Raw genomic sequence first — 25,233 nt, forward strand, 5'->3', positions numbered from 1 at the left:
TGTCTGAAGTTACGTTCAGTGCAGATCGTAAGCATCCGAAGGAACGAAAAGAAATGGGCAACCTAAAGAGGAGATTGCATCTAATGCTGTAAATATTCCATTCTGGAAAATAAGCTACATCTGAATTAACTGCTCATAGCATTGTGCTTGCTGTTGTTTGTCAACAGCATGGTTCATATACATATAGTACTGTGACTTCTTTTTAACTTAGCCAGCAATTCATGATAGGACAGGCCTTGTCCTATTTTTAAATGGGCCATATTTCCTCTCTAGTCAAGTAACTGATGAACCAACATAAACAAGATAAACATTTTAATGTTTTATAAGTCATTGAATTATCAGGCTACTTGAGTGAACAACTTAATTTTAAAGGTGACTAACCCAACTTGTATTCTCAGCTGACTATTCCTTACTGTAATAAAGATGGTCCTACAATAAAGAATTAATAAATATAGAACTTACTACGTGCTTTAAAGAGGAAAAATCTCTGGATCCTCACAAACCTTTCAACCTCCCATTCCCCCTCCCTGCCCAATTTGCATGGAGGAGTTTATTTTACAGCTTTATCCATGTAATGGTCTCACAGGCCTCCCCTTCATGCCAAAATACCTCTTTGAAGTTTGCCCTCCCATTAGTGCTTCAGTGTAGGTATTCAGACTGATCACACAAGCACAGCAAAACTCCAGAACTGTCCGTGTTCTGTCGGATACAGTTGTTTCATGTTGCCTGTGATTTACAATCTTAATTATTGCTCAAAAGAAGAAGAGCACATATTTGTTGGAGCTGCCCCCCCCCCTTCACCGTCGTCTCTCTCTCTCTCTCTTTTAACAAAACAGTGCTCTCAGGGTTTGTTGGACATTGTGCAGGATGTCTTTTACCATGCCGAATGGAACACACTTAATACTTCTCCTTTATAACCTTTGTAATAAATCAGCTGTCACTCCATTTGCACAAGTGCAGCCATTAGTGTCCTGTGCCCTCCTCCCCAGCACTTCCCGAATTTTAAACAAAGTAGGAATAAACTGAAGCTGAACAGAGCCAGCGAGTCCAGTAAATCAGTTTAATGAGAACTGAAACAGTTGTAAGAAGTCCACTGCTGAACGTGGGCACGGGAGACTCGTCTTTTGGAATAAGATTTGGACTTTGGAAAACTGTGGGAGTCATATTGAGGAATAATTTATTGTTCAGTCGTGACGTCTGCTGCGAACATTGTGTTCTTTGAAATTACTTTTACTGCAGTTCTGAGATGTATCTTGTTTAGATTCTTTGGTTTGGTCCCATTATAGCTTCGTGCTTTCATCTTTTCCCACAGATGTGGTGAATTGTTTGCTTATCCACTCATTTCTGAGCTCTTAATTTCCTTGTTTTGCATTTGTTACAGGTGAATCACAAGGGCACGTATATCTGTTTTAGATACAAATGCTTAAGAACAACAAATTGTCATCTTTTTCAATAGGAAAGAACTTGATGGGACAGCAAACTAAAGTACTGTGTGCTACTGGTCTGAGCGCATCTTTGAAGTGTCTCCTGAGATGCTGTTTTTTATTATTTGTCCCTAGCAATCCATGTGAAGGTAACCACATGTGTAACAATAGGAAATCTATAAACTAACCGCCATTCCCAAAGCAACCCATGGTAGTCTTTGCTTTCCCTTTGCATATTGCAGTTTTCTAGGCCAATTGCATGATTCACAGGCCGAAGGCCCCATAGGCTCTTCACAGAATTCTGTGTAACACTATTTAAAAAAAAGCAATTAAGAATAATGTATTCCAACTCTAATCATATTTACTCTGAAATAAGTTACACTGCTTCCAAATCGAGATGGGTCTATCGTTACACTGGAATGAAGGCCACCATAGTAGATTGATCAGTTTGTTTGCAAAAGGACCAATTTTCAGTTCTGAGTTTAAAAGACCTTAGGTGGCAAGATACCTGCCTCATATTTTAGACAGCTGCTGCCAGATGAACTGACTGGTTTCGTTTTAATGTTGGAGATATAAGCAGATTGTGAGCCTAAAAGCAGAGGCTGTCTTGTCTTTTAATTTATGCACAGCATGCAAAAAGGCAGAGCTTTATAAGCATTAAAAAAAAAAGACTGCAGTTCTATATACTAGGGTGGTGTACAACAATAAAACACCATTAAGAACAATGCTGCAGCAGCAGTGCCTGTGTGCATGGCACTTTGAAAGGTCCCTATCCAAACCACATTTCTATCTAAAAACCAGATACAAGGGAAACAAAAGAGGAAGGAGAAGGAAATGGAATTGTAGTAAATGGGAAGGGCAGGTTGGGCAGATATTTCAGCTGTACATAGTGGTTGTATCCGGCATTGCATGAACATAATGCAAGCTAATGCAGTGGACATTTCACTTTTCCTTCTCCCCTGCAGTCCCGTGTACCCCATGTTTTTAGTTTTTATTTTTTAAATGGCATTTTAAAAATTAAGAAAATTAAAAAGTAGAGAAGAGACGATGCCGCGGTGACCAGCATCAATCCTGGTGTGCTCCAGTATCCTCATGCTGATCCAGGAGCAAATGCCAGACCTGCTACCCCTAACACAGCTGCTGTGCTGTGAGTTCCTGAAATCTGGTCCTAGCTATAATGAAAATATTTGTAAACCAGGGGATTCCCCCCCCCCCGATTTTTTTCGGTACCAGCATTCAACAGGTTCATTACTAACCCACTACAGAACCTTTAACTTCTGTGAGACAGTAGAGATATAGAGTTGCTGTAGACATGATATATGCAATCCAGAATCGCCTTTTAACACCTGCCAGGCGCTATCAGCATCCTTAGCCTAAGGAGAGTTTATGAAGTTCAACCATTGTTTTCTCTCATTTAAATCCAGTGACCCTCTCCTAATGTCACCCTTGCTACAGTATTATCAGTGTTGATCGGAAGGGTCATTCCTTGCAAGATGTCACTAAATCAACATCCCTTCAGGGTCTCATTCTGAAGAGAGGATGTGTGCCTGCAAGTGACCTTTGGAGTTCAAAAAGCGGCTTGAGCAGAGATGCTGTACCATTCATCACCGTGGCCAGAGAGGGCATTTGCACAGGGTCCTAGTGGCGAAGAAGGCCTGCTCTGAACTTCCTTGTACTCTTTGTGCTAAATATAGGCTGCTTCTTAAAATGATTCATTTTGCTGGGAGGAGGGGGAAGGGGATGGCAGAAGGTGAGGTCACTGAAGTCACAGTAGTTACAGTCAATTCCAGAATGAACTCATGAACACACGCACACAAACACACACAAACTGAGGGCATGCGTGGTTGTTATTAGCATGGGTTACAATAAATCTTATCTTTCACTTCAAATGTTTTGCTTTGGAAGTAGCTAAGTAACAAGCACTTCTTCCACTCATCGAGTGGTGGTGGTGGGGGGGTGGGCAGAGAAGCAGAAAGAGGCAAAATGAACTCTTCATTTGAAAACAAACAAGGTTGGGTCTGCTTCAAAAGCTGAGGGAGCTGAAGTACTTCTCACATGTCCTTTAAAGGAGATAAGAGACAAAACACAGCACCAACCATCACTGCTTGTCTTCATGTCGATTCTGATTGAGGGAGCTGAGATCAGTGAAAGAAACAGGTTGAATCTTAAGGGAAATTTAACACTGTCGGATGTAACAACAACCAACTTGCTGTTACTGGGTAAAGTATATATGCCATGTGGAAAACTATTTTACATGTTTAAATAATGGCTCACTCTAAATAAAGTTATTAGAAACTGTTGGGAGTTGGTTCACAATTTTCAGATACTATATCCAAATCAGATAGATATCTAGTGATGACTACTTTATAAAAGAGAATAAATTAGACAGTGCTCTGATCTTAGGCTCTCTTCAACATTTTGAAAAACAACTGCTTAGGCGCTCAAGGCAAATTTTTTTTTTTTAAAAAAACAACAACAGCACCACAGACTCTGCTAGTCTTCTGTCTGCAGCGTTTGCCAATTCTCAAAAGCACTCTTATTTTGTTTGCTATTGTTTAAGCTTTTTCTATAGAAAGCAAAAGAATCACAAGTGTATCAGCTGCCTGAAAATCAAAGAAATGAAGTCATGGCCTTTCCCCACAATTGCTGCTAAAACGAACGGAGGAAGATTGATTAAGGCTAGAATAGTATACACCCTTACTTGACAGTAAATTGCATTGAACTCAGTGGAACTTAGTAATGAGCAGGCACTGTAAACATGGGTGTCTGCAATATTTTTACTAGGGAGTGGGAAGTAAATAAATAAGCAAACATAACTAGAGTAAGCTCTCTGTTTTTCCTTTGCAAGTAGGGCTTAGAGAACAGTTCTGATGGTTGCTAGATCTGGTGACTGAGTGGCAGGAAGGCCTGGCCTCTAAAAAAAAAACTTGTATTCTAAGTCTATTACTCTGTTGCTTCTCAGTGCGTAGATCAGGCATCCAGAGAATGTTGTTCTACTCACCACTGAAACTCTCAATGAAACCCTAAAGCGAACAAGCACTAGGCTAGCAACAGAGGATTTCATTTAGAGGTTATCATAAACTACACCAACTCCCAACTACCACTAGCAAAATGAGTACAGTGGTACCTCCAGTTGAGAACTTAATTCGTTCTGGAGGTCCGTTCTTAACCTGAAACTGTTCTTAACCTGAGGTACCACTTTAGCTAATGGGGCCTCCTGCTGCCGCCATGCGATTTCTGTTCTCATCCTGAAGCAAAGTTCTTAACCCGAGGTACTATTTCTGGGTTAGCGGAGGCTGTAACCTGAAGCGTATGTAAACCCAAGGGACCACTGTATAACAATACAGGTTTACTTTGCAGGGCTTGTATAACCCACATTGGCTCAGCCATAGCCCCACTCCTTGTCATATGCGTAGAATAATTATGAACCTTATCTGCAGTAGCATTGACACAGTCATTTTTAAAATGTTAACAAACTTGGGGAAGTGCTGGGGGGGGGGGTAACTTTTTTTGTATTAAACAAGGCCAGAGTTTAAAAAGACTGTGATATTTGCTGCTACTATTGATTTTTGTGTTGACACAATACTCTCTACTTACAGCAACACTAACATCCTGAATATCTGAACTGTTTTCCATAGGGCAGCAATCACGAGTTCACCAGGTAAGACCAGCACAAAAGGCTTATGAACAATCCAGTAAGATCCTGCTCTACAGCAAAGGTGGGAAACCTTCTGCCAGTGGTCCTAATTAGGGCTGGCAGTTGTCCTAATTTAGCCCATGAGGACATTTCCCCCAAACCACACCCAACTACCGCACACCTGCCATCATACCTGATGTTAGAGTGGGGCAGATATGGATACAGCTTCAACTGAACAATCAGGAGCTTAGACTGAGTTGCTCACTGTTCTTTTGCAGCTGACAGGGGGATCATCTGCACTAGGGAGTCCCCTTCCCCCCTTCTGTTTTGAAGCAGTCTGCATTGACACTGCTTGCAGAAACAGAGCTTTATTCTCTGCAAATTAAAAAAAAGTTCCATTTTAGCAAGTATTATCAATGCAATCAGCTTTGGACTAATAAGAGCATGCCTCTTTCAAGACAAATGCCCACTGTCAACTGGCAGATTGCACTTTCACAGGGCTTGCTCCATTTGTGCAAAGCAGTTTGCACTGAAACACTTGCTAAAGCAGAGCCCCCCAACATTTTAGCAAGGTGCTTCAGTGCGAACTGTTTTGTGCTAATGGGGCAAACCCCACTGAAATATTTATTTGTTTGCTTGCTTGTTATTAAATTTCTATACTGCCCTTCATCCAAGGATCACAGTCATTTACAATATAAAAACACAAAAATGCATACCATAGTAAAAAACCAAAAACAATATCCTCCCCAAGTGTAAAAGGCCATAGGTTGTTTAATTAGCCAAAGACCTGAGAGAAGAGGAATGTTTTCACCTGGTGCCTAAATATATGTAACAAAGGCACCAGGTGAGCCTCCCTGGGGAGAGCCTTCCACAAAGAGGGAGGCACTGCAGAAATGGCCTGTTCTTATGCTGCCATCCTCTGAACCTTATGTCCAGCACATGAAGAGGGGCCTCAGATTATAACCACTGGGTTATTTTATATGTAGAGAGGCAGACCTTGAGGTGTCGTGGTCCTGAGCCATTTAAGCCTTTATAGGTCAAAGCCAGCACTTTGAATTGGGACAAGAAACTAATTGTCAGCCAGTGCAGACAGGCCAGGATTGATGTTACATGCTCAAACCTTTTGCCCTAGTAAGCAACCTGGCCACTGAATTCTGCACCAGCTAAAGTTTCTGAACCAATCAGCTGATTGATGCTGGAAGCTCACCTTCAAAGGCGGTTGCTGTAATCATACATCAGCTGATAGGCAGTTACAGCAATAGGCTTTGAACTCTGACAGGTATCTCACCCGGTGCCATTATGACATCAGGTGATTGATAGGTAGACGCTGCTTCTGCTGAGATGTAACTCTCAGTTGTGTTCAATGAAACTTACTCTTTAGCATGTATATTTAAACTGTAGCACAAATCAACCAAACAAACAGTTGGAACATACAGATCTAAATTTCTGTGTATAAGGAAAAAGAATCTAATTTATTTTCCACTGAGAGCAACATTTCTACCAATAAATTGTATACCCAAGTATACCCAATATGTTATCTTCTGTGTTCCATATTTTATATCCCAGTAACGTATAGAAAATATGCTGAAATCTGAGAGCCATGTAGCTCACTGGGTGATCTTGGGTCGGCTACTGCCTCTCAGCATAACCTATCTCTCAGGGTTGTGTTGAAGATAAAATTGGGTGGAGGAGAACCATGTATGTCACCAGGAGCTCCTTGGAGGAAAGGTGGGGTGTAAATGTAATAATAATTTAAAAATAAAAAATATGATACCAAGTGTTTGCATATACTCTGAACGTTTATCAGCAGAAGATAATGCCATCACAAATGCCATTATCACATATTGAAGGATGCCCATTCTTCAGAGCCACTATTATTTCCTGACATTAGGAGTATTTGATAATCTGATCAGCTGAGTTCTTCATAAACTGCAACAAAAAATACTAAGAATATCATGCCTTTGTAACTTGTATTATTATGTGTGAGGCCTTAGAAGTATCAGTGTCATAACTACACTATTCTTTTGGTTTATTAACAGGTTTGGCATTGATGATAGTTTAATGGAAATGAGAAAGAACATAGTTGGTTTTCTTATATAAAGTTGCTGCTAAAAAAAGAAAGAGAAAGAAATCACTTTAAACCAAACACTTTGCTTGATGGCTCCACTAATTACAGGCCACTGCTGTTCCTGCTGAGCTGAAGAAGGCTGATAGGCTTGTTGTCAAGCAGACAGATTTGCCACTGTTAGCCATTAAGGGCTCCGCTTGAGTGTAGACAGAGACATAGAAGAAAAAACGTAAGAAAGCAGCATGTGCATAACCAAACAGGCGTCTGTAGTGAAAAGAAACCCCCTTAAGCCACTTTCTGCTTCATTAACACATGAACACAAGGTAATTGAACACTTCATTCTCCCAACAAGAGTCGAGATTCATCAATCATGGAAATGGAGTTTTGATAAGGTGGTGTGCTGAAAAGTGGCCAAAAGTCTTCTTCAGTTATTTAAACAAGAGATACAGAGACATAAATGTCAATTTCCTGCACACAATGTCACCCTCACTATGAAGCTTTAAACTTATTATGAATGACTTCTTTGGAAACAATAAACATTTCAGAAAAAGGATTAAATGTAAACATTACATGGAAAGATTTTAATTAAATTGTTTCTAATACTAGATATTCATTTTCATTTTGGGGCTTTCCTATCCATTTAACTTGAGAAATTCTGGTTTTGGTTTTTACATTATCAACTGTAATATTACTTGACATTCCAAACAACACATTTGCCAGCCTTCATCATCCTGGTGCCCTCAAGTTGTTTTGGACTACAACTCCCATCATCTCCAACCAGGACATCCATAGTGGTGAGGATGATGAGAGTTGTAGTCTGACACATCTGGAGTGCATCAGTTGGCAAAGGCTGACATACCCTTACTCATGGAGAGGAAGTAAAAAAGTCTCATTTTCCCAATTCAGGCCTTCAGATGTTTTCCACGCACTAGATCAAGAGAGTATACAAACCTATGATTCTTAGACATTTAAAACCACTGGAGGGAATTACTTTAAATTAATAGAATTTAAACCAACTTTTTTTTGTACCAAAAGAGGCTTGGATGAGTAGACACAGCTAGCCAGTACTTTAAAGACCAGTTGTTCCAATCAAATATATAATCTCATTTGCAAAGATAAAAAGAGACGATAGCACTCAGTCTTTAATAACTCATTGTTAAAGAGCCTTTTTGACTCATAGCAAATTACAGACTGTTTCTTACTTTTCCCAAAAGATTACTGCATTTACATTGTGAGAGAAAAATCACACATAAGTATTTAAAGTGTGGGGGAGAGGAAATTTACCAGTAGAGGGCTGAGGAAAAGCTGACAGACTTTAGCTTTGTGCGAACAGTATACTAAAGAATGATTGAATGTAGGTGGTAGACAATATGGAGGAGAGAATTCCACATGCTTTACCTCAACATATCCTACCTAGACCAAGGGTGGGGAGAAGAGGGATCTGTATCAACTGGTCTCTGGATTATTTGTTTAATGATAGCATCAACAAAATGACTTTTCCCAACTAAACCAAGCTGCTGAAATTTTAAAGTAGGCTAACTCAGATTGGATTTCTGTGAGAAAAGATTACAAGATCAGATCAGTTCTAGTACTGAAAACGAATTCCTATGGTCAACCTGCATTTATGAGTGCACAGTTGAATTATGAAATACATTCCCAATGAGAATGTGATGGCTACCAACTTGGATAGCCTTATCCTCTGTGAATTTTAAATCTATCAATGGCTACTAGTCATGATGCTTTATGTTCTGAATGCCATCTGCTGGAAATTGAAGTTGGGCAGAGTACTGTTCCATTCATATCCTGCTTGTGAGCTTCCCACAGAATCTGATTGTCCCTCTGAGAAATGGATGCTGGATTAGGTGGGCCTGATCCAGTGTGCTCCCTTTCCTAAAACTCTTGCATTTCCTCCTCCACAAAACAAAGTACAGTGGTACCTCAGGTTAAATACTTAATTCGTTCCGTAGGTCCGTACTTAACCTGAAACTGTTCTTAACCTGAAGCACCACTTTAGCTAATGGGGCCTCCTGCTGCCGCTCCACCGCCAGAGTACGATTTCTGTTTTCATCCTGAAGCAAAGTTCTTAACCTGAGGTAATATTTCTGGATTAGCAGAGTCTGTAACCTGAAGCGTATGTAACCTGAAGCGTATGTAACCCAAGGTACCACTGTACATGTGTCTAGTGGTGAATGGGAAAGCTCATTTTCAGACAATACTAATAAGTGTGAGGAATCAGAGTGAGACACTCAATGTTTTGTAGCGTCTGATGCTGCAAAACTGTTGACTCTCCAGGGAGCAAAGTGCACAGAATTAGGCACAGGTGATGCACCAGGGAAATGGAAGTATAAATACAAGGAGATAAGACAAGCATCAGGGCCTCTTGAGACTTGCAGGTGAAGCTCTCAAAGCTTTTTAAAGCTTTTCTCAGTAAAGGTAAAGGTAAAGGACCCCTGGACCTTGTGGAATAAAGAGTTCCAATAAAAATGAAAACAGGCAAGGTGATCTGCCCAAATATTATCTGTTGTGAATCTAGTGCTTACTAGAGTTGTTGGTTGAATAAGTATCAGGCTAGGTCACTTTGTCAGTTTAAAATAAAACCAGTTTTAAAGACAACAAATGAAAGAGCATAAAAGCACAGTTGACTACTGAACTATGCTCAATAATGTCTCAAGCACAATTTTGCAGTTAATTGTCTGCTTCTAAATGTTCATACTAAAATAAAGAGCCCCATGGCCACCAACTACACATGTAGTACATAGTAGGTGTGAGAAATTGCCCAATGGAGACCAGAGCTAGCTGAAGACATTTTGCTGCTGCCTGAAGTCAAAGACATGTGCAGAAGCTGACTAGGCTGGCAGTTGAATATCTTATAAAGTACTGCTGACAGGACAGCATATTCTACCACACTTGTGGGAAGAAGAACAGGGCAAGAGACACAGGGTAGGCCATGTGGCACACATAGTTCTGTCCTCCAACATTGTGCTGCTCCTCCTACCATTAGGCATCAGTATGCCTAAAGGTAGGACTGGTTCTGACTGAAACAAGTAATGACAAGAGAAAGTCAAGACATCACTCAATGGAAAGTAGGTGAACAAAAGTGAGACCAGATTGCTAATCTTGATTCTGTCAGTCTGAATAATTTCTCAGTAAAAGAAAAGCAACAGTTGCCTTTTCTCACTAACAAGAATTTTTATTTCCTGTCTGCAACATAAACTATCCATGGGGAAAGAGAAAGTTGTTAAAGGACCATGTCCTATTATTATTATTATTATTATTATTATTATTATTAGAGTGTTGCTGAATGCTCTTGTACGTGACAAGTAGGAAATATATTATTGATAGTCAAATACTGCAGATAGTTTGTCATTATCAAAAATATTGTCTAATTAGAACTATTAGTTGATACCTTGAGTCACTGGAGAATAATTTTCTCTTAGTCTTTAATTATAATTATTTTTCCCAGCCTGGACTGGAATTGATCTCTCCACCCCAAAAAGCAAATGCAAACAAGTGCTTAATGTGGCCCCATGCATTCAGTGTTGATCTAAGTACAATGTCTATTTATGAAAAAATGAAGCATTTGAATGAGGACAAAATTATTGCTGGCATCAGGGGACAATTCACTCTCAGTGACTTCTGTGGGACCACACCCATTTACATCCCATAAAAAAATCTTGATTCAAAGTGGCCTTAAAGCCATTGCAAAATGTGTGTTAGAGTTGGGTGGGTAGGTGAACTTATATTGCTATGAAAAAGTAGACGCTGTTTAAAAAGGACAAATACCCTCTGTGATTAATTTTTTAAAAATACTACAATGATGTTTATGATAGTTCTGAATTCAGTTTTGCTTGTGTTCCATTGCATTCTCTCTCCCCACCCCGTATATTAAACATAGCCATATACATAAGCTGAGCATTGTGATTAATTAAGGCTTTGCATGGAGTGCTAAAAGCCTTACTGATTCACAATATGCTTTATTGCAAGCTGTAAGAAAACTGGAAAGCAATCATCTGTTTCTGTTTGGGTTTTTGTGGGGTGGTCTTGCTGGTGGTTTTGTTTTAGGTCTACTTTTATAAAAGAAAAAATTCTCTTAACAATATAAGTTAGTTAAACTCATCAACCTTTTCAATGTCATTAGTTTTGATTGAAAGATTAGCCAGTTAAAGATTTGATTATGAAATACTAATTTCCAGCTTCTCCTTTCTTTTTTTCTTATCGTGCGTCAGTCTACTCCATCCTGAATTGATTAAACCCACGCTAGATAATAGAACTTTGAAGAGGAGGGGGGTGGAAATCCTTGCACAACTGGTTTCTGGTTATGAGCATCTTTTAGTGAAAGCTTGCTAACAATGAGAAAAGTTGAAAGGTCAGGGTGGATAAGCTACGTAGCCCCATTCTCCTTCTCCACCCCCTCCACATCAGCAACACTTTCCAGGCTTTGACTATAATTACTGAGAATAAAAATACACGAAATACTACTTCTGCATTATAGATTCACAGGTGTGCATTCCTAAAATAGTTATAACTGCAGCAAAAACATTCCCTTCTCTCTTTCTATGGCAGCAAATAATCATATGGTTGAATTCAGCAAAGCCATAAACAAAGACCTATCGAAATCAATAGACTTGCTAGCATGACTTGGTAGGATTTAACTCAACGTATACCTTATTGTATAAAAACATACTGCCTGACTAATAACACAGAGTGTAGAGTATCGTTTCAGCAACTGAGCTATCATTCAGGAAAATCCTAGTTCCAATCAAAGGAAAGGCACTATCTCTCAGCCTCAGTAACAATACTGACTTACAGCATTGTTGCAAGAATTACGTGAACTCATTTCTGTTTTACTGCTATCAGTGGACCAATGAACTACAAATGAACAATGAGTAGCTTGGTAACTATGCAAACATATTGAAACTTGTGGGGGAAGATTCTTCCATGCATCTTAACTGGAACTCCTCTCCTCTCAGTCCCATGGAATTCAAACAGCGTACTGTAACATGTTTCACTTCATACAGGTTTTCTTTTAAAAGGTCTACCTGAACACACATTATTTTAGAACAACTCTACAATTCTATGATTCTATACCAAAAATGTCCTCACACCTTAGTGCAGCAATGCTAGTCCCAATTCCCAGGCCTTGTTTTGATTTTTCTAGTGTTCACTTGAAGCAATATAAAAATGTGCCAAAACTTGTATGACTAGACTCTGTGGCAGGACCAAAAAAGAAAAAGGGAGAAGGATGCTCTACATTACTACCTCAAATTCATAGAAAAGCTGTACATAGCCTGATGTCTTGTACATCAACAGCAAACTCAATATTCACATGTGAAATGCATAGACAAAGTGCATAGCCAAGTGTGGACTAATTTCAAAACATTTTGTAGCAGGTCCCACTGGTACTTCTACACGGTACAGTATACCGGGACACGGGTGGCACTGTGGTCAAAACCACTGAGCCTCTTGGGTTTGTCGATCAGAAGGTTGGCTGTTCAAATCCACGCAATGGGGCGAGTTCCCGTTGCTCTATTCCAGCTTCTGCCAACCTAGCAGTTCAAAAGCACGCCACTGCAAGTAGATAAATAGGTACTGCTGTGGCGGGAAGTTAAAGGGCTTTCCATGCGCTCTGGTTTCTGTCATGGTGCTCTGTTGCACCAGAAACGGTTTAGTCATGCAGGCCACATGACCCAGAAAGCTGTCTGTGGACAAATGCTGGCTCTCTCAGCCTGAAGTGAGATGAATGCTGCACCCTATAATCACCTTGGACTGAACCTAACCATCCAGGCATCCTTTACCTTTTTAATGCTACACATATATTATCAGTGCTAGGACAGTGCTGATAAATAGAAAGATTTTCATACATAACACAAATTATTTCCGCTTGCTCCTTCCGCTTGCTTCAATATGTTCATGTGAGTGAGCACCGCAGCATACAGAAGGGAGGTTAGTGGGACTGGGAGTCCACTTTCTGCATCCATTCCTCTACTCACAATATACTTGTTTGTTGACCAAGGAGAAAGAGTAGACTGGAGGAAGATATGGGAGGTGCACACATGCCTCCTTTTTCTTGTAATGCCCTGGTGCAAAGTTTGCATGCATGCCCATTTAAAACCCATTACAGGAAGGGGTGGGGAGCAGGGTTCTATAATGCCATATCTGCCTTAAGGTACCCTGTCACCCTCAAGAAGCTGTTGAACTTCCTATCCGCCCCAGTCAGCACGGCAATCAGTCAGAGGTGGTGACAGTCCTAGGAACATCTGGAGCACCACAGGCTCCCCACAAAGAATACATTCGCTTCTTACTTTGAATGTGCAGTAATCTGATTCAACATTTCTTTTGGTGTAGGATGTTGTACAATATATGCAAACTACCAAAAATAGTTATATAACTAGGATCTCCTTTTCCTTTAACTGAAAATATTTTTGGAAACTACCTCCCCTGGAAAAAAATTGCTCAGTAAATTTCCATTTCCTTGGACCACCATAAAAAGCAAACTGTTAAAAAAGAAGAAGAAGCACATAGCATATTTTCCAAGACTCATGCAATAAGTCTTCTGTTTTAGGCAATGGATATTTTAAATAAAAACATGGAAAGAAAAATATATATGACTTTTCCCTACCACAAAGGTCAGGCTCCCCCCCCCCCCTTTTCCTTTTGAAGGCTTACGAATAGGATAGTACTTTATACTCTTATTATAAATACAATAGAGATAAATGGCCTAAACAGAAAATTAAAAAGTAGAAATATCAGTGGAGAAACAGTCACCCCCATTTCTTACTATCTTAGGTGAGATGTATTTATTTTATTTTTTTGGTAATTTAATTTTTTTTAATCGAACAACAGCCTCCTACTATTTTTTGTGATTTCATGTTTTTTATATAAAAAAAGGAATCTGCATAAATCCACAATGCCTTAAGGCGTTTGAAGAAACACTTAGGTTAGACCAGCAGCTTCTAATTCCAAACACCACCTATTGTCTCCTTCAGCTTTGAATGACAAAAAGGGGACAGAAAGCTACTACCTGGATTTAACATCGGAGAATCATTGGCAAATCTTATCCACCAACTTTAAGTGACTTTATAAAGCACAACCTATATAAAAAGATGATTTATAAAGCTAATTTTGATAGGCATGCCAGGAGACACACAGGGAGCTGTCGTAGTATTTTAGTTAAGACAGATTTTAGATAACACGTTTTCCCTAGAAAAACAGATTGAGATTCATTGCAAGTTCCCAAATCAGTTTCTCACTGCTGTCAAGGGGGTGGGGGAGTTGGCTGGAATCCAGAAAGATACTTTAGGCACACTCAAGCACTTGAGCATGTCCTGTTGTATTATTGTCTTCCACCCCTCCCCTGGGAAAAGCAAAGACAACAAAGAGAGCTGTGGCACCTTAAAGACAACACATATTATTATGGATTTTTTCTTTGGCTCCAGGTTGGCACAGAATAAGCTACCCATACACCTATATCACCAACTGTTTTTTGAAAATCCCCTCAGTTCCAAAAGTGTTTTGCGCTGCGTATGTGGGATTTGTGGGGTGGGCAGGGCAAGTTGTGCTGCTCAGAAAACACAAGCCGAAACCATGCGTGAGCATGCAAAAGTTGTTGGTTCTTTGGATCCTGGCCAACTTAAGAACATCTTGTGCACATTGTCACTTTTAAGCTGGATTTCATTGCAGAAGGCTGACCAAAATTAAAGCGATGCAGCTCAGTCTGACAAATAAGCTGTTTGTTGCGCTAACCACTTTAATAAGCACATCTAAGGCACTATCTATATTTTAAAATGAAAAGCACATACTACATGTAAATAAATATTTAATTTGTTCCATTTTATTATTGTGTGAAACACTGTGGTGTTTCTTTCTGTAAATTAAAATTAATAATAACATGCATCCCTTTCTTAACCCGTCCTCCATCCAACTTCCTATGGGACTGGTTGAGTGGAAAATGGAAAAGTTCTGGTGTATCTTTTTGCAACACTTATGCAACATTGCTGTCGTTTGCACCTTTTTTTTTAAAAAAAGGGTCCATATTCCTCATTCAGAGACTCCTTCAGACAGTGGTATATTGTTATTTTATTTTGTGTTTGTCTTAATTATGATTTTTATGCCTTTTAATATTTTTATTCCTATAAACAATATAAATGTGTGATACTTTACCATTTTTATAAATGCACAGTTATGAAACTGTTTTATAGAAATTTTATTTCCTTTAAATGTATCTTGTTTGCTTATAGGAGCAAAACAATCAGTAAACTACACTGACACCTTTTTATATAGAGACATTTTATTAAAAGTAAACCATTTATAAATCTTTATGAATAAAAACAGGCATTTTAATTACTCTATTAGTTAGGAGGCCTAGTTCGCAAGTCACATTTAACTATGGCTTGGTGTGAACGAGCAGTGTACAGGTTGTGCATCTATTTTTTGACTTGTTTAACATTTGTTTGTTTGTTTGTTTATGAATCACTTCCCATGAAACATCCCAAAGTGATATAACACGATGTGTGAACACAGCTCAAGACTTTTGCTTTATCAAAGCAAGCAGCATTGCAAATGGTTTATATTATCTGTCAAATTTAGTTTACATCTTCTGTAAACATGTTTTTGTCAAAAGGCATATTGATAGGTAAAACATACTAATCCATGCCACTTATCTTAAACTCATATGGTCTTGTTTAGTCAGAGATGTTTGAAAAGAGAGAGAAAAAGATATTGAACACTGAATAGGTTTTTAGAAATGCAACAAAATTGTGAAACTACAGTACTCATTCATTACTTTACCAGAACATTACTGCAGTTTGCTAGGCTAAATAAAAATTCAAGATGAGTATGGTTCAGGTTTTTTTAAAAGGTCTTGGATTTATGAAGTGAACATAATATTTAGGAAATGGTCCCACAATGCTGAGTTTTCGGAAGCAACTGGGCTTTATCTCTCCACCTTCACCAGCCACAACTAGGCAGGTAGCAAGTGAAACTAAACCATGTTTTCAAACACCTTATAATATAACGGGATCCAGAAATCTAAACTCCCATTGTGAGGATATTAAATCATACAGTTAAGGGAAATCTGTTAGGCTGATATCCTTTTTGCATTATTTTGTTTCTGTCAGGCCTTCTGACAGTCACTATGCTTAAAATGGGTGGATTCCAGCTTATGCCCTTGGAGTCATGAATGCACTTTTAATCCAACAGAGGAGGGGAAGCAACTGACTGCCAATTCCTTCTTCCCTAGGCATTCCTTCATGCCACCTTCATTCGTGTCCTGAAGGCTCCCCAACAATTCTCTCAAGCTGATTTTGGGGAGGCTGGGAAGGAGGAGGCAAAAATCACCCCCGTCCTATTCTACTAGAAGACACTTTGTTGCTTTGGAAGACCTTCATTGAATGGGCAGAAAGTGGATTCCATCCAGTGTAGTATCTTTTTGAAACATCATCAGTGTTAACATGTATGAAATAAGCAAATATTTATTTGCACAGAAAAGTTATATTCTGTTTTCAGGTACATACATCAAGAAGCAATAAAGGAATGCAAGGAATATACAAGCAAACAAACAGCACAACACCAATCTGATATGAAATATCTAATTATTCCATTGGACTAGACTTTGAAGTCTGAATTAGTACTATTAAAATTTATTATTTCCAAGACAAGGAACGCACAGGTAGGCTATCCTGAAATAGAATATTTTTGGACCACAGACTGATAATAGCCAAAATTAATCTTGGAGTCTATATTGTTATTTATCATTAAAACAATCTACCACATCAAGAAAAAACAGACTCTTGCCATGTATCATTCATTGCAACAGGACATAGGTTGTTATAAGTCTATTGTTTTTGGTTAGGAGAATTCAATTGTTTGTTGAAAAATCAGTGACAGAAAGAAGTTGTTTGTGGTTTCTTCTCCCCCTCCTTATAAAAAGAGCAACTCCACAAATATTGGGAAATCCTCTTGCACATATTTTCCAAAATTTCAAAATGTTAAACTAAATGGAAGATTGTTATAATAATATATAAGACTGCAGACAGTATTTGGTGCAGCTATAAAAGAGGTAAGAGAACAAAATGATCATCATGAGAAGAGCAAAAACTGATAATTTATTTAAAGAATGCATGAAATTGCCCACTTGGTATTTTTCAGACAAAGGCACTGCAATAGCAGTAATATTATACACTGTATTTTTTTTCCTTTTTACAGTTTTACTGAAAAATTTCTGTTAGGAAAGCAGATAAATAGAAAAAAGGAAGGTTGATAGTGATACCTGCTTTCAGATTATAAATATATATATAAAATATCCTTCTCACAAGACACTTACCCTTCAAAACCCTTTCTCTTTTGCATTTTCTCCTAATTAACATTGTTCAAATAAATTGATCAAAGTACATTAATTAGATAACACAAGATATTCCTAAACGGCTAAGACTGGTTTTCACAATTCTTTTCATAAATGCTCAAAACCTAACAGAAATAAATAATGCCTCCATTTGTTTCCTATTGACCTATACTTTTCCTAGCACAGAAGGTTTACAAATTGGAAGTCTTGATTTATTTTAACCCATAGTGACTGTGACAATTCAAAAAGGATGTTTTCCTGAACTAATACAGACAAATTTTTGCAGAGACAGGCTTATGTACTGGGCAGTTCCTAAACTCCATTACATCAAACAAGCTGATAATAAAAGGGTTGCCAACATGAGTGTTTAGGAACCTTTAATCACAAACACAGTATTATCAGGAAGCCACTTATAACACACCTACATCTGGTAAACTAGACAGGGCTGGAGCGCTTCTAAATATATAGAAGCTACTATTCAGGTGTGATTAAAAATGTCTGACTTTAAGGAGGGCACAAACTTTGAACGGCTTTTAGGGGGATTATAGAAGATATGATTAATGCAACATATGCCTTAGCCAAAAACAAAAGTCAACCAACGACTGCATAGGTAAGGTGAATGAGGAGGGGAGATGGAAATCCTCCTTTTATGCTTGTATGCTTCTGGAATACAGATTGAAAGATCATAGCAAAACTTTAATGTATTGGCAAATACATTAAAGGAAAACAGTTTAATCCTAGAGCAAATACAGGGCTAACTTACTCTGATATTAGTCTTTTTCTACATACATCGCTACCAATGAAACTAGGAAAATTGATACTAACCAAGGATTAAGTGCAAGATTTCTACAATGCGCCTTGCCAATCAAAAAAACAATTCACTTATGAATCGAAATTTCTACTGTGGTTAATGTAAATATTATCCCAGCAGTTCTTGTCCCGTCAAGTAAACACTAGCTACCAAGTATGCTTTTCATTTTCATAGTATCTAATCCTTTCCAACTTTCCATAGTAGACGATTATTGAAAAATTTGCTATCAGTTGCTAAATTGTGATTCTTACTAATTATAACCAAGCTATAACCCAAAGGAGAAGATGGACGCTATGGACATAGGACCACCATTCAAAACAGGTTTTGAAGGTTGCTTGGCATGTAGTGGCTAAGCATCAGCCAGGCTTCCCTCCAGGGATGACTAGCAGCAGAACACACCATGCAAGGAGGCTAGAATGGGAGTTCTCAAGCTGTGGTTTATGAGATGCTTTCATGTGGAATGTTGGCATTAAATATTCCTATGGATTTAAAATTGTATTACTTCTTATGCTTCTTAGATGGCATTTTATTGTGTTGCTATTTGAATTCAATATCAGGAATGAAAAGCAATAATACTACTATTAAAAATCATACAGCATTTTGCACAGCACATTGCAATTGCTGCAACAGGCAGAAAAATCATTATGTGGTCTGCCAAGAGTCTCAGCAATTTTCAAGTGATAATGGGATAAACTGTTTGGGAACCAATGGGCTGGCACCACAATTAAGAACGTTTTACATCAGCCACATGGAATCATGTACACTTATGGATGTTACCTCTGCATTTCCCATGTCTTGATTTTGATTTTGTTTGGTACCAACTTGCTTTTGAAATTCAAAAGGGGGCATCAAAAGCAGTTTGTGATGAGACCAAAAAAGTCTGCTATGTACTGTAATCTCTACACTGCAACTGAAAAATAAAGTGTAGCATAATTTTAACCCTTTATAGGAATGCTTTCCTAAGAGCAATGCTAATCTAGTAAGCTCATCTGGAAGTATATTGTACTTCTGTTTAAATATTATTAGGGCTTGTGGCAAAGGATCAGTACTACTGCAGTACCTATCTTGTTTCATGCTTAGGCACATGCCTTGTGGACTGAAAAGACAACCCAAACACAGAATAATTGGAGAAGCAAACATTTGTTTAGCATTCAAACCAAGAAGGAAAAGGCACCAATTTTAAAGAAACTGAGATGATTACTAGCAGAAAAAGGAAAGAAGGTGGGTGGGCAGACTGCGGGGAAAAAGAGATACACAGCAGTAAGCGCTGCTCAACTTCTAAAACCAATACTCAGTGACAGCGATTTACCACAGGTTGCTTTTCTTTTCTTTTTAAGTAGCGAAAACGATGGAAAATAATCGACATGCTATTTAAACCTTCCAGTGCCAAGAAAATAAATTATGTTGATTTACAATGCTTACACTCACAGTTATCAGATATTTATATTCATATCAGATGGAATCACTTAGAGAGCAGTCTACCGACCACAAACTCTGTTCATTTCAAAGGGGCTTATGCTTGAGCCTTGTCCAAATTAGATGGATTGCACCTCTTAATCTGTAGCACCAGGGACTGAAATTAATACTTCTGCTATACGATACCAATTACATTTCCCTGTATGGATTTTTGTTGTTGTTTGCCTTGGTAATTACATGGTTGCATTTCAGTGCCAATTACATCAGACACTGTATATGAGTTTGTTAAAAAAAAAAAAGAAACAACAAGAGCAAAACAAAAAAATCATTTTTACTCCCAGGCCTACTGTAAAAATCTACTGTAAACCTGTTAAGCAGCTATACATCTTCATTTATTTGTACTCTATTACAAGCAGATCTTTGATAAGTTTTCACTCTTGCGTGTTAGACTAAATATTGTTACGTTTGATTGACCACATCATATTGAGCTGGGTGGTAATAAAATTACTTCCTAGTCACATCAAAGATTAATAATGGGACATTTAGCCCATATTGGCTCATTGCAACTTGCTAGTAATCTATTCAAGTTAATGCACATTTGCACACTCTAGAGCAATATTGAAAGATTTACAACTATTAAAATTGATTGTGTTTACTCAGATGAATTTAGGAAAAAAACAACCTTTTTAATGTTCTTCTTGCAGGGAACTGAGCTATGTATTCAATGAAACTGAGCAGGTATCGGTAATTCATTACATTTTTTTCAGTCAAAGTGTGACTTAGAAACTTATATAATCTATTAGATAACATTTCTGTAGCATGCATTACTGTATTAACACAGCCAATGCATCTTCCTAAATAATGCTTAATTTCTGAAATCCTGAAACAGTGGAATTTTGCTATTCATTCCGGTTAAATAAGATTTATACCATTATATATTCTGCACCATTCACTAAGTTGTCAAATTAATAAATATTCAATTGTTTGCCCTGTATTAGTCTACTAAGGATAGTGTTTTTTTGGGCGGGGAAATGTTTCCAAAAGCAAATATATCTAAAAGTACGAACAATAATTTTAAAAATAGGAAAGTGTTGAAAATTGTATTTCTTTTAATGAAAATTGGCATAGAAATATAGGGAATCAAATCGACATCAGTATAAATTACTTTTCAGGAATCACACGTAGATCATATTTGTCAAATAATTTTGCAATCTTCTGCTACAGCATCAAGACTAATTTTTTTTTCCTTCTCAACTACAGCTGAATTCTCTTGAGCAGGCAGTTTAGAACTGAGCTAATGTCTCAATTGTACATAGGATTGCAACCTACTCATAAATCGGTAATCCCCATTGAACTCTTAAGACTTACTTATGAGTAAGCACACATAGGATTGTAGGTCACATACAGCCCAATCTTGCACATATATATTCTAAAGGATGTCCCACTATGCTTAATGGAACTAACTTTCAAGGAAGTGTGACAGGACTGCAGCCTCAGCTTATTAAAGTCAACTACTGCATGATAAAGACTTGATAGATAATATTATCCATGTGATTCAGCTCAATAAATGAGTCCACTTGTTGGCAGCTACAGCCATGTAAAGGCAAAATTAAATGAATGAAACTTAGCTGCAGCTGAACAAAATGTAACAGATAATCTTTACAGTATATCCTGACAATAAACAATGTAATTTGTTATGATTTGCCACACTAGGACACAAAGGAGCTACTCAAGAACCTTTCTAGACACTTTATTTTTGGCTGCAGTCCTATGCACTGACAGACAATAGCAGTTTAACTAAGCCTGCAGCCATTGAATAATCCATTAGAAACAACTATGTTAAGTACTCTCGTATTAAAATATATTAAGTATGATTTATTGGTCCCTGATGAACAGCTCTAGAGCTTTCAGTAGTTCTGATGCTGAAGACAGTGAGCATGTAAGTTTCCACCACAACGAAAAGTTTATTTCACTTCAACTCCTAGGTGTCAAGATGGACACTTTAATTAAGATACCAATAATCAATATGTGTTCCTTTTCATTCCATTTGTCAGTTATGTACTTCCTTTAAAAAATGGAAAAGGGTAGCACTCATAGACTGTGTTAAAATGTGTATAAATAAAGGAAATGACATCTTTGCTAAATACATTGTAGCTAATTTGTTCTTATGAAATGCACCTTCTTGTTCAGGAGATCAGCTAAACAAACACAGAAAGTTAACAGTGATAGTAAGTAGCCGCATGACATGGCCTTGATTTTTAATCTTTGGTTAAAACATGTCTTACCTTTTCCAAATCTTCTTTTTAGTGCTTTCAAGCAAATGATCTAAGGGGAAAAGCAAACAGAATCCTAATAGAACAAAATATAATTTTCACTCAGCACTTTCTTTTGCAATCCGCCCCCCCCCGCCCCCACTTCACATTTCAAACCAGTTAATTCCCTACTGTTTGAACAACACAAACAGGATGTTTCCTGTTGACATATTATTTTTACTGGTCAACAGTAAAGTCTTCCATTTCCTAAATAGCACGGCCACTAATTTTATCTGCCATAATCTTGCAAGGAGAGCAAACAAAAATGGGGAAAGCCAGAGAAGTCTCAAATTCATTTATAAATTCCCAATAAAGGTTAATAGTTAAACTCCTTGTCTCTCCCACATGCTCCACCCTCCTGCACCAATGGATGGTGCCTTGAAGGAATTAAATGTTTTTGTTCTCTTTTTACCAGAAGCCAGACGAAAGTGTCACCATCTCCACTTTTATTTACGGGTTGAGCAACAGCGGTTCCTCAAAAATCTCACGTTAATCCTAGAGAGGTTGACTGCCCTAAACTAACAGATCTGATATGTGAAATACATTTGAATCAATCTTCCTTTTTCCTTTTAACAAAAGGAATCCTTCCCTGCTCCCCACCTCCAGTAGAAAACATCCCACCTGCTCCAAAATGCGGTAGGATTTCAAGAAAGGAATTAAAGATCTTCCCGGTGGTTTCTTCTTCAGGTGAATTCTTTGGGCGCCTCCCCCCCTTCGGTCTGGAGCTTTAAACCTGAAAAACAAACACCTCTATTGAATTCAAAGTAAGCTTTGGTGGGGTCTGAGTTAATTCTCTATCAGACAGCAAGTCTCAGTGTCTGGTTACACAAACACACCTTCCCTCAGGTTGGAGAGAGGTTCCTTAGAAACCAAAAAATCAGAAAAGACAAAGATGAGGGAAGGAAAGAGGTACTTCCATAACCCTGGACAGGTTTAGTGCTGATTTTACGCGAAGACATACTTTGGGGGGGGGATGTTTAAAAACCAAAAACCAACCCCCCCCCAGCCTGATGATTCAAAAACGTGAAAATAAAAAGGAAGGCTGTGATCTGAAGCGTGCACCATTGGAAGCAAGTCTCTTATTCACAGGTAAATTAAGTAAAAGGCACACGTGCGCAGAAAGTATTTAAGTTCACAATTCTTGCAGCCCCTCCGTTAAACTCGAAACTTTGCCCGACGAGGCGGTCTTGTGCAGCGCGGTCTGCTCGGGAGTGAACCTGACGGAATTCCCAGGCACGTGCGAACAGGAAGTCTAATAAACACGCATCTTCCACCCAGAGCCCCATGCCTTTCCTCCATTCCCGATTAACTTCAGGATCAGACGCGCTGAACAACCTCCACCCCCCCCCCCGCCGCAATGCCAGCATCATCATGCATCCACACGAGCAGCCACCGGGGCGACTTACCCGACTCTTCCCACTAGGCTGTGTCCCAAGAGCAGGAAGCCCCGGCCCCATCTCCCTAGCAGGCAAACGCAGCATCGCGCACAATGCGCGCCAAGACGCCGGCTGCCGCTGCTCTCCCAGACAGGGACCGGGGCGCGCGAGGAGAGAGGCGGAGGGTGGGCGCGCGCGCGAGCGGGCCGGGAAGGGCGAAGCTGAGGAGGAGCAGGAGGTGGGCACCGTGCTGCCCCTACGCTTCCCTGCTGGGCTATTGAGGGTTATAGAGAGGCTCTATTATATCTCGGCTGGAAGAAGCCCCAGTCAGACTTGTGTGGAGAACATGAGGCGTCCTCCTCAGAGGAAGGGGCAGCTTCCCTCTCAGCGGCGGCTCCCTCTCATGCCTTCTGCTTCCCGAGTTGACGAGGCGGGTTCTCTCGCTCGCTCGCTCGTACACACAAGACCCCCCCCCGCCGCCGCCCCCGTGTGCTCGCGTGCGTGAGAGGACCCCTGCGAGCGTCAGCCTCGTGGGTGGCTGGGTGGGTGCGTGGCGAAGAGAAGAGCGAGGCGACGCACACAAGCGGGGCACTTCAAAGCCGCCTTTTGGTGCGCGCGGGGGGTGTGGGAAAGAGGGGCAGAGGCGCAGCTGCGAGCTCGCGCAGCACAAGCCACGCGCCCAGCTAGCTAGCTATTCGCCCCGGCAGCTTAACATTGACAGTGTGTGGTGTGTGTGTTGTTGTTGTTGGGTGGTTTTTTTCTTCGCCTTTTAGTTTAAAAACACTCCCCACATTCCTTCCCCAAACCCCCTCTGATTGGGCAGTTTCCCGTCTGTCACGTGCCACTCTCTTCAACTGCCCCCCCCCCCGCTTTCCTGTTTAGGGGAAGCGCGGGGGGGGGAGCTACTTGATTCATTCACTTTCACTTTGGTTCGTCAGGCTTGATCCTGAGGGAATTCAGACAGGGGGAAGGGGGAGGGGAGGGGGGCGTGGGTTGGTTTCCTTCGCTGGGGAAATGACACTGCAGGTTTTTTTTTTTCCTTGGGAAAGAAACGGGCGTGGGGAAGGTCTTCGTTTACATAATAAGCCTCAGTGCTATCTGTGGTACGTCGAGGTGAGCTCTGATTGCCAACGCTGTTGAGGAGCGGAGCCTTCATTCAGGCCTGAGACATTTGTGACCCGCTCGCCTTGTATTTGGGGAACTACTTAACCCCCGCTGGGCACGCAGCGGCTTTTCTCACGAGGTGCCCCAACCCCATGTCCTGGTCGACGGACAAACATGTCTGGGGGTGTGTGCCAGAAATAGTTTAGGCCTTCTCCCATATCGCTGTATTCCCCCCCCCCCCCAAGGTGTATCTAGCCCTGCCTGCTCTGGAAAAGGTTTCAGACTTTGCAGGGACTTCCCACCTTATAGAAGTGCACCTGTGTGAAGCAGGATAGTACATATATTCCACAATGCCTCTGAATTTTCTACTTAGGATCCTTGAGCCAGCCAGCCTGATTACATGTGTGCATTTTTACACTGTCAATATGTGAGGCTGAATGTTCTGTATTCCAAATGCAGACAGAAAAAGAAAATTTAAAAACCCAGGCTTAGTGCCTGGTAGACAGTAATGGTAAATGCTGGGGGGGACGGATGTATTAGTAGTGGGAAGTTTAAATAATGCTTTTAACTTGATAGGGATAACAAAACAAAAAAAAATTCCTTCCAGTAGCACCTTAGACGCCAACTAAGTTTGTTATTGGGATGAGCTTTTGTGTGCATGCACACTTTAGATAGGGATAAGGCTTCCTTTCCCTTTGGAGAGTAATTTATCAAACAATATGCCCTAAGGGTGTGATAAACATAAT

General features: G+C 39.6%; 1 protein-coding gene across 2 annotated transcripts in view; it reads right to left on the minus strand.

Annotated features, from left to right (window-relative positions):
* Positions 1-24,082, minus strand: part of PRDM1 (PR/SET domain 1) — an 85,776-nt gene extending 61,694 nt beyond the window's left edge. The window contains exons 1-3 of one of the 2 annotated variants that reach the window (XM_083433492.1): positions 23,414-24,082; positions 22,629-22,740; positions 21,981-22,020 (exon numbers count right to left, since the gene is read on the minus strand). The gene's annotated coding sequence lies outside the window, so the exon portion shown is untranslated. Of the gene's footprint in view, positions 1-21,980; positions 22,045-22,628; positions 22,741-23,413 lie in introns of both variants that reach the window. The other variant, XM_083433490.1, reaches the window with a different exon arrangement.
* Positions 24,083-25,233: the final 1,151 nt, after the last annotated feature.

This window comes from Podarcis tiliguerta (assembly GCF_965153285.1).
Source record: "Podarcis tiliguerta genome assembly, chromosome: 3".
NCBI lineage: Eukaryota > Metazoa > Chordata > Lepidosauria > Squamata > Lacertidae > Podarcis > Podarcis tiliguerta.